Genomic DNA, 11,364 nt, shown 5'->3' on the forward strand with positions numbered 1-11,364 from the left:
TGCAAAAGGTCTGCATTTAATTAAAAGTTAAAAAAGAAGAATGTTGAAGCTCAGTAGCATAAAAATAATAAAAAAATTGATGAGGTACACTTGTTTATCTTTTTTCAACATTACTCATATCAAAACATCATTGATGCTAATTACCATGTGCATTTTTTATGATTATTAATCAGTTAAAATACTTTAATAAAAGTACATGAACAAGGACAAATAATGTTGAATGGCCAAAGGCCTTGAAAAATATTTCATTAAAGAAAGTCTGCACATATCAGCTAACATATTTAGTTTTCTTGGTTGCTTAGACAAAATGCTCAACACCCACAACTTCTATAGCTCACAATTTGTAGATTTCAGTTCATAGTTTCCAGCTCTAAGGCAGGATAGTATGGCAGAGGGGTACTATAAAGTGAAAAAACAAAACAACAAGTGACAAGGAAAGACAACAGCAGACCTCTCTGTCCCTTGTAGTCTTAGCTAGGCTAGGTGCCCTTAGGACTAAGAGAAACACTCACATACTTAACCTAGAACTACACTAGAAATCAATCTCAGCATCTTTGATCCAGCATCCCGCACCCTAAGTCCAGTCACCGTTGGCAAGCCTCACCCTGTCTGTATGAGGCTTTATGAGCACATCTATATACAAACCATAATAAATAGTATGGCAAGCCACAGAATATGTTTAGAACTCCAACTAAATAGCAAAACATCAAAATAGTCATGACAACACAAAAAGTTAGAGCAGATATAAAGGAACTAAAATGTTCACACAATTCTTGCTACACAGACAGTTAAAAAACACTAAACATTTAAAAGTATGGAAATGCACCAATTTAATTATGTATTTTTAGCTCTCCTACTTATGTGGTGTTACATATTTGTATATGATTTATACAGTTAATATGTCACTGTTAAGAAAAATCATAACTTTCCTTAGTGCTAAAATTACATGTTTTATTACTTAGGGGTTCTATTGAACAATCCTTATTTAGGGGTTCTGTTTAATATAGGTTATCAGTTGAAATATCTTTTTAGATCTATTGACCATTTTAAAAATCAGATTTATTTGGATGTTTTTCTCTTGGATTTCTTATGTATTCAGGATGTTAACCCTTTTCAGATGTATAATTCAAATTATCTCTGTGCATTGAAGATCTGTGTATGTGTGTGTGTGTGTGTGTGTGTGTGTGTGTGTATTTTAGGGAAAGATCTGTAGGGTGTTCAGGGTCTCACTACTGGATCGGACTCATAGTGATCTGCCTGTTTTTTATAGCCTTCCAAGAGCTGGGATTATAGGCATGTGCCACCACGCCCAGTCACAATTGCCATCTCAGCACCAGAGAATGGGGCCAGCACAAGAGGCAGGCCCAGAGATCAAACTCCAGGCCCCTGTGCTTGCTTGCAGGCGCTTTAATCCACTGAGTTATTTGGCCTGCTCTTGTGCATTGAAGATCTTCTGAACAATATTTTGAGTTAAATTTGAATTTCATTGGCGGGGGGTGGCATGGGGCTGACCCGGTTCACTGTGCTAGGCCTCCCAGCGGGATCCGTGCTCAGGGCTAGGGCTGTTCCTCAGTGTCCAGCAGCAGCAGCGAGCCGGCGATCAGAAAGTAGAGCAAGAGGGTGGGCATGGGACGGGCCAAGGTTTCCTCAGCACCACCGCAGCAATGGCCCGATTAAGGTGGGAGATGCCATCGCCTCTGTGGAGGTGTTTGAAGGGGAGCCTGGGAATAAGATGAACCTGGCAGAGCTGTTCAAGGGCAAGAAAGGTGTGCTGTTTGGAGTTCTTGGGGCTCTTACCACCGGGTGTTCCAAGACTCATCTGCCAGGGTTTGTGGAGCAGGCTGGGCTCTGAAAGCCAAGGGGGTGCAGGTGGTGGCATGTCTGAGTGTTAACGATGTCTTTGCGACTGGAGAGTGGAGTAAAGCCCACAAAGCAGAAGGCAAGATCTGACTCCTGGCTGATCCCACTGGGGCCTTTGGGAAGGAGACAGATTTACTGCTGGAAAATTCACTGGTACCTCTCTTTGGGAACCGCCGGCTCAAGAGATTCTCCATAGTGATAGAAGATGGTGTGGTAAAGACCCTGAATGTGGAGCCAGATGACACAGGCCTCACCTGCAGCCTAGCCCCCAGCATCCTCGCGCAGCTCTGAGGCCCAGCAGCAGACACTCCTTCTGCCCTTTCCTGTCACACCTGCCCAGCCTAGACAGACAGCCCTGACCCTTCCTCAGCTTCAGCGACATGATTGGAATGCTGGTTACTTTTCTGCAGTTAAACCTTTCTGGTTGTCAAAAAAATACAATAAATTTTGTAGGGTAAAAAAGCAGTATTTAATTTAGCATGTGTATTTTGCCTGACAAAAATAAAAAGTGTTATGGTCAGGTATTTATGTTTTCATTGAATCTAAAAATAATACTATTTCAGGCTTTGCATATCAAATGAATCCCCCATTATTAAATCATTTAAAATCAATGAGAGTTAATTTTCTAATAACAACTGAAGAATGCTGGTCAGTTAGAGTTATTGTCGCTGTTTTCCTGCCCTCTGAAGGATACTGTTCTTTTTGCACTCTCAGCTGCCTCATAAGATAATACCCTGGCAAGTTTACAGCTTTCCCTACTTGAGAGACGAAAGGGAAAAACAATATTCATTATGGATGCATACAGAAGATATTTATGCCCGGGAGTACTATGCCAGGGTACTTATAATTGTTAAAGTCTATTTTAAATTGCACTTTAGTAGCAACAAAGGATTTTATATTCTCCATCTTTAATTTTGATGCTTTATGCTTATTATTATTCTGAAATATTTAACAGCTACGATTAAATAATAACAGAATTCTTTCTATGACTGCACTTCCAACTGTCCTGAAAGAATATCTTGTTCAAAAATATACCTGGTATAATCTTTGTTAATGATATTTTTAAGCTTTCTAATTTTGTTTTTTTTCAACTGAAGCATGAAAATTTTGCATTCAAATGGAGTCATGTAATATTTTTATACTTGCATGCATGTTAATATTGAAATAAATACTATATGTATACTGTACATTATATATATATATATATTTTTTTTTTAACCCATTGTCACCCTGCTGTGCATCTACATACCAGCACCTCTGCCTCTTGTCTTTAACTTACCAGGTATTCAAACTTTCTACCTTCCTCCCTTCTCTCTACACTCCCACCCAGATAACCACTGTTCTACTGTCAAATTCTATGAGATCAACCTTGCTAGATTTCACACACACATGCAAGATCCTCCTTTTTCTCATCTTTTCGTGACTGATTGATTGTGTATAGCATAACAACCTCTGGTTCCAACTGTGTTCACAGATGCCAAGATTTGGAGCTCATGTATGGCTGAAAGATATTCAGCTGTTTAGCTGTCCCACATTTTCTTTATCCATTATCAGGTGGTGGACAGGTGGTTTCTTTTCATGGCTATTTTGAATAGTACTACGATAATAGGATTTCAGTTGTCAGTTCCGCATACTGATTTTATTTCTATTGGATATACTTATGCCAGCAGAATTCTGGATGATATAGTAGTTATAGTTTTAGTTTTTGAGGCATTTTCTTATTTTTTCCATAATAACTTCACTAATTTATGTTCCCACAAAAAGTGTGTAGAGGTTCCCTTTTCCCTATATTATCACTAATGTTTGTTATCTTTTGAAACACTGCCCATATTCTATTGAATACTTTTAGCATCTTCCTCAAAGAGGAGTTGGCAGTAAATGTGTAAGTACACACCTGAGCCTCCCACTCTGCTGCACTGGTTTCTGTGTCAGGATTTATACCAATAACCCTGCATTTTTATTTACTTTAAATATGTACTGTATCTTAAAACAAGGTAATGAAGATAAATACCTCCTAATTTGCTTTTGTCTCAAGACTGTTTTTCCTATTTAACAGCTTTGGGGGTTCATACAAATTTTAGGATTGTTATGTATAGTTCTGGGAATTGTGCTAATAGAGATTGCATTATTATGACTCCATAAACATGAGGTGTATTTACATTTTTGTGAAATTCTCAATGTCTTTCATCCACTTTTTATAGTTTTAACCACATAGAACTTGTAGGACTTGGACTAAAGTTATTTATAGATATTTTGTATTTTTGTAGCTATATGAAATGAGATTAGTTTCTTTTACATAATTCACTTTTGGTGGATAGAAATGAAAATGATTTTTGTGTACTGATTTTGTATCCTGAAAATTTGCTGACTTCATTTATTAATTCCATTAGGTTTTTGTCATGATCTATGGCATTTTTATATGTAAGTTAATGGCATCTGCACAATGACAGCTTAATTTTCTTATTTCCATTTGGATGCTCATTTGTTCTCTCTTCTTCTGTACTGCTCTACCTAGGCCTTCCAGTACTATGGTGAGCTAAAGTAATCAAAGTGGGATTCCTTACCATGTTCAAGATATTAGAGAGCTTTGACCACTTCCACTTGCACTGTGATATTGGTGATGGATTATCATATGTAGGCTTTATTTTGTTGAATTTTCTTTCCTTCTGTATTAATTTATTCTGAAGGATTCTTTTTGAACCTGAAATGATGTTATCTTTTATCAAATGGTTTTTCTCCATCTACTGATAAACAGTTTTTGCCTTGATGTGCTACATCATGCTTGTTGATTTGGATTTGCTGAACCATCCTTGCATGCCTGACACGAATGCTACTTGATTGAGGTGAATAATTCTTTTAATATTCTCTTGAAATGGTTAAGAGCATTGTAGAATTTTGCAACTTTGTTCACAAGGGATATTGTCTTGCAGCTTTATTTCATTTATGTTCTTGTGTGGTTTTGCTACCAGGATAATACTATCTGCGTAGAATGGGATTGAAAGGATTCCCTCCATTTGTTTTCTTGGAATAAATTAACAAGATATGACATCCGTTCTTTAAATCATTGAAAATAATCAGCAACAATGCGATGTAGTCCTGAGAATTTTCTTTTTTTTTATTTTGAATAGGAGGTAATTTATTACTAATTCAGTTTTTGTATTCATTATTTTTATGTCTTGGATTTGTGTTTCTGCATGACTCAATTTTGGCAGCTATCATGTGTCCAGTATTTCCAGGAATCTGTCCATTATTTTCTATATTTTCAAACTGTTGATTTATATCTATTCCTTTGCATCCTTAGCCCTTTGCATATCTATAGTTTTAGCTACAATATCTCTTTTTGGTCTCTGATATTATTTGATTCTTTTTTATTTGTTAATTTGTCTATAGGTTTGATTTATCTCTTTGAGAAACCACCTCTATATTTAATTTTCTTTTTTAAATTTTAGCATATCATTGTTTTTCTACCCTTCATTCTTTCTACTAATTTTTAGTTTGGTTTGCCTTCTCTAGTTCTTGAGTGCGCAATACTAGATTTTTGTTTTATTTGAGATCTTTCTGCTTTCTGATGAAGGCTCTTCGAATTTTCTACTCAAAACTTTGCACTTAACAAAGACTATATAATGGTTTTCTGACGACTGATTTAGACTCATAAGTGACATCATGAACAGTAGAAAGTTATGGATGATTTTAGCATACAGCAATGTCGTCACATTAAAGTGTTAGGTATTTATTTTAGTCATTTTTTTGTGGGGGAACCAGGGATTGAACTCAGGCCCTTGCGCCTGCCAAGGAAGCACTTATTCCACTGAACCATCTTCCCAGCCCCTATTTTAGTCCTTCTAATGTGACTTTGCTTGTGCCTGTCCTTGCAGAACACCGTAAGGAATCTATCTGTTTTCTCTAAACTGGGAACATTCTTACTCTTTCACTTCTAGAATGGTGTCCTAAGTCCAGATTTGAAACAGTTCCACTATCAGTATGTGTGGTTGTGTGTGTTGTTACTGTTTTAGCACCAGAGGACACTCCAAGGCTGGGTTAGAACAAAATCCAGATTTGGAATGTTATTCAGGATGAACTAAGAGTACATCTGAAAATAGTTGTACGTCCCTACATGGCTTCACCTGTGTCCAAGCTATATTCAGATGTGGTAACTCCTGTTTAAGGCTCAAGCTCAGGCATTAAAGGATTTTGCTTTGTTTGAGCCTCACCGTGGGGGGCCAAGCCCCAGGCAACCAGCGACAGATTGACATCTTCCTTCATTTCCTTCTGTCTAGAAGACAATTACTTTTTCCATCTTATATTCTCTGAAGTTGGAGGAGAATAGAGTGGGCAGTCTCAAAGTCTCTAGGGCTACAACACTGGGCCACACTTGTATAATCCATATCCTGCCAATAGAAGAGTAAATGTGGGTCTAAATGTGTGGCTAGGGCTCATGCTGCTAATAGCTTTCTTCTGGTGAAATAGAGGCACAGATAACATTACCCCAGCCAGGCTCAGATTATGTCGGCTAGAATAGAAGTCTGATCAGCTGAGGCTGTATCTATCCATCCAACACTCAGGCAAGCAAAAGTGCTCTATTCAAAGACACTTCATTGGAGAGAGGGACTATTAAGATCTGCCCCGTGTTAGCTCTCCCTAGTTCTACAATGAAATCCACATTAACTTTTCTGCCATTACGCACCAGCGAGGAGAGTCTTACTCTTTCCTGTGCTGCCTGAGTTTCGTGAGGAGGAATGGACGCAGTCCCTTGGCCACACAGGCCAGTGCTACCACAGGCTACTCCTGAGACTCACACGCAGGAATCTCTAAGTTCTCAAGATGTCAGGCTTGCAGTGTGGCTGGTAGTGACATAGGTCAAAACACAATTTGTCCCACTGAGATGCAGATTTCTGCCTGAGACCATGACAAGTCTACAGCATCCCAGAGATGGGATCTTTGGTCTCTGCTGGTGCTGAGTTCCACTGAGGTGGGGTTATTCCTACACTCCACAACAAAATCTTAGGCTTTCTCCCTGCTCTATCCTCCAGCAGGTGGTATCTTGGTCTATGCGGTGCTCTTGCAGATTGGGAGGAGGTTGGTGGAGTCAGTCCCTTAGCCCCTGGGCTGAGGATGCCGAAGTTCAATCTGTAGGGATTACTCTGGAGAGGGTGTGAAGGGTTTCTATCAGCCCTGAGTCTAAAAATGAGTTTTAAGTCCAAAGTCTGGACTTAATAACTTGTGCTCCCCTAAACTTAGGATATTTCTTCCCATATTGCAGTGCTGGATGTTAGAGATGGGTGAGGTACACGACTTTTTCTTCCCTGTCATCTTCAATGAGACTTTTTAAAAAAATCATTATACTAAAAGCAGACACTGGCTTTGAAAGCCCTTTGGTGGGCAGGCTGATGTGTAAGTGGCTGTCAGAACAGTTTTTCAATGAGAAAACAAACACTGATGCACCTTACTTCTGGTCCCAATGTACTAGTAATAGTTTCGTAAATTTATAAAGAACAAAAACATGTAGATACATTTAGTCATTATTATACATATCTGTTGCTTGTTACTGTATAACTAATGATTTTTTTCCACTGGAAAGCAAGAAAAAAATGGGAAAAGATATATACGCATACATACAAGAGAGCTTGGATAATTGTATTGCTGATTTCTGCTGGTCTACTGAAAGAAGCACTTAATTTTTCTTTCCTTTTCATTTTTATAATTTTTTATAAATTTTGTTTACTTATATCTGGTAATCAAAATAACTAATTTGAGGATAAAATTATGAAATAGAACAATCATTGTTGAATTCCTATTATTTTGATTAGTCAAATTGTGTATCATCTTTAACTGTTTTACTGTTTTTTTATTCTCTTTACAAAATAGAAAAATCATATAAATTTTTAGCAATGCTTTTAAAGTCATTTAATCAGACTACCAGATTGATTAATTTTGATCTGCATCATTTTGTATATTGGGGCTCATTTAAAAACCTCCTACAGGGCCAGGGAGATGGCTCAGTGGAATAAGCACTTCCCTGGCAAGCGCAAGGGCCTGAGTTCAATCCCTGGTTCTGAGAAAAAAAAAAAAAAAAAAACCTCCTGCATATTTCTATCTGGCAAGACCGGTGTTCTACCACCAAATAATCTCTTCTTTCGAATTACCTTCCGTGGTGTACACACATGCCCAAATTACTCCTCCAGATGATTCTGAAGTTAACATTACAAATTGGGATGGCACAGATAAATGAGGAAAGGATGAATTAAGGAGAAATAGAATGCTAAGGCACTGTGTCTATGTATGGCAGGAACTGCATGTGTGTGTCCACTTGTTGATCCTCTGGATGTTCCCTTTGCATTATCAAAGCTAGGAATATGTGCCCCAGCATGCTCTAGCAATGCCAGCTGCTTATGTACTGCATTAGCAGGAGCCAAGGGAGTTAAATAGAAAGATGTGAGGAAGAGCATAGCAATGGGCTTACAGGCATTTAGATCAGGAAGAAAAGTGCTGCTCTTTGTTAAGGTCTCTCCACAGAAATAACCTCATAGAACTTAGCTGCTGCCACGAATTTTATAGTTATTGCTATTAGAAGAAAAAAGAGTTTGGTTCCTGTGTATCCTGAAAGTTTAGATTTTCCTCCTGTGATAAAACATCTGAGTCTGTTTGTAGATAAAACATAAATTTATTTATAAAGAACAAGTATACCAAGAAAAGAAAAAAAAAAACAAGCTGGTAAATACTGGTTGGAAAGACATGTTAACAGTGTAATAGACCAACACAGAAGGAGATAAATGCAACCCGGCTGAGGCAACCATTGCTATCACAGTCTTTGTGGCTGTTTATTAGTCAAATGTGCACTACTCAATTCAAAAAGTATGTATTTTTTCATCTTTTATGAAAAGCCCCCCTATTTTAAAAGTGTATGTTCTTGTAATCAAAGGAAGATTTGGGTCATTATATTTGTTCATACAATCAGGAAATTCACTCACTTTGCTTTGACTCTGAAAGTCATTTATTTTATACACAAGAAAAGTAAATTGGGCTGGGGAGATGGCTCAGTAGAATAAGCACTTGTCTGGCAAGCACAAGGTCCTGAGTTCAATCCCCAGTACTGCATAAATAAATAAATAAATAAATAAATATTGTACCTGAGAGAACTCTCTGAGAAAATAGAAATTATAAAACATTTGACGTTCTCACTATTTATTAAGTATATGATATGGGTCAAGAAGGATTTTCAAAGAATTCGATTGAATAATGAAACTGGAAATTGCAAGAAAAAATATAGAATAAACAACATAAATGATATTCTCTATTGGTCTGGCTCCCTTGAGAAAAATATTAAAAATAATATTCAGTGTTTATAAAACCACTTTAATCTTCACTCTCCTTAAAACAAGGCCATATGTTTAATTGAAATAAACAAACAAAAAAGGCTCATCCTTTCATCACCAGCGTTATTGTCATTGCTATCTGTGAGGTCAATTTTTCTAACATCAGGCTAAAACAAAGTTATTTACTTGCTTAACAAAAAGTTGTTGAACAGGCATGACTTGTACTCATTATTCATCGGGTTTTTCAAAATAAGGCCACTTTAAGCCTAGAAACAATTTAGTTTAAGTGCATTTTCTTATATTTAATTATTCACTGCAACTCCAGGTGAATTCATGATAAAATCTTAAGGAGAGTATGTACAGACACAAGACTATCTACCCCAAACAGGATAAGCATCAGTGTCTGTTCTCTTCTTGTTTTAGCTGTGGGCTCCCCTGTTTGTTTGACCTAAATACAAAACTTACAAATAAATTCATGAATAGGCTAGATAATGTGGGCAGTATTAGAAGAGAGTACTGCAGGAAAAATCATAGAGCACTGCTATGTGTAGAACTGTAGCTTTTATGGGATTCATTCCGTCTCTGCTCTACTAAAGAATCTCTCTGCAAGATAGTTCGAGTGTATCCCAGTGCTAAATCATGTATTTTCATGATATGAAAACAAAATTAAAGCCTCATACAGTTGATACTTTGTGTGAAGGATCATCGAAGGAAAAAGAGGTGACTACTAAGCTACCTTTGTTTGGGATTTAGTGATAAGCAACAGAAAGCATAGAATTCTACATAATGTTTCTTTCTGGGATTTAAAAAGAAATGTTATTATATTGGTATTGCAAAATAATAAGGACACATTCACCTGTTTCCCTGTTACAACACTTGGTGTGCTTTATAATAAAACTCTACATAAATTTATCTATTCTATATTATATTTAGAAGATGTATGACATTTTTGAAGTAACAAATATACACACACATGGATTTTTCAATACTGTGCATGTACAGAACCACAGCCATATAATTCTTACATTTATAAAAATGAATGTATTTTTGAAGAATTCATCCATAAAACAAATTTACATTAGAATTATGACAGCATTTACCTTCTTTTTCCTGGCCCTACAAACTTCAAAGATAAATATCCCCTTTGAAGCCTCCAGATAAATAGCTAAATTATTTTAGCTATTTTAAAGCAGAGACTCTTTAAACAGAGTAATTCTTCCTCATGACAAAGAAGTTCTACATGTAGGAAATAAATTTTTAAAGTGCCTCTGGAATGGAAACTGAAAAAAGGCCCCACTTCCCCTCTATTGGTCTACTCCCCCCATCTTTTATAACAATTATCAGTCACTATTTCCTATTAGGTATAATTTTATGCTTCTCTTCAAACCAGATTATCACTTGGGACAAAGTGGAAATTCAAGATTGGCTTCACTTAAAAAATCCAGTTTCCAAGCTTAATAGTATAGCTTCATTTTTCTTTCCAAGCTCTCTTCTCTCTACCATCTCTGGACAGATCAAAACACCTAGATCAGGTCGGGGATGTAGCTCAGCAGGTCTGTACCTGCCTGGCAAGTGTGAGTTTGATTCCAGGTATGTATTTTAAAAAGCCTAGATCTTAACTGTAAGCTGTGAGTGTTTCTCTAACTATCCTAGATGTTCATGTTGCTGTGGATGCAATAGTAGTTTCTTCAAATGCTGGGCCAACTACAACTCCTGTAGTCCCTTAGGGTCTCCAGCTTCCCAATTCTCTGATTTCAGAAAGCAACTTCTCACATATTCTATCTTTCAACTCCCTAGAGGTTCTCGCTTGCATTCCTCCCTTGGAAGCCACCCAAGCATAGTCAGTTTCCCAAGGAAACTCTCAGGTCAAAAAATTCACCAATCTTAGCCTTTTGGTATAGGGAACTACACACTGCTTTTGAGCCACTTCTCTGTGTCTTGCTGCCATAACCTTCCTCTCCTTTTTGCAAGGTCAAAAAGGGAACAAAACCTCACTCAGTAAGCAGGCACCTGTCAAGCAGTTGAAATACAAGTCTAGCTGCCAAGAAGAAATAAGAATGTCCCAATCTTTATATGGTCTGTCTTGCTGTAGAGGTACATGCTACTGAGGAAAACAAATTGCCTCTAAGGAAATGCACTGCAAATATCATCATGGCAAAACTTATGTCATTTAGCAAGAACCAAGTAAATT

General features: G+C 37.2%; 1 protein-coding gene and 1 pseudogene across 1 annotated transcript in view; one reads left to right on the plus strand and one right to left on the minus strand.

Annotated features, from left to right (window-relative positions):
- Positions 1 to 11,364, minus strand: part of Lrfn5 (leucine rich repeat and fibronectin type III domain containing 5) — a 287,129-nt gene that overhangs the window by 77,339 nt on the left and 198,426 nt on the right. The gene's annotated exons all lie outside the window — the stretch shown is intronic.
- Positions 1,502 to 2,151, plus strand: LOC101569348 (annotated as a pseudogene).

This window comes from Octodon degus, unplaced genomic scaffold (genome assembly GCF_000260255.1).
Source record: "Octodon degus isolate 3935 unplaced genomic scaffold, OctDeg1.0 scaffold00340, whole genome shotgun sequence".
Classification (NCBI taxonomy): Eukaryota; Metazoa; Chordata; class Mammalia; order Rodentia; family Octodontidae; genus Octodon; species Octodon degus.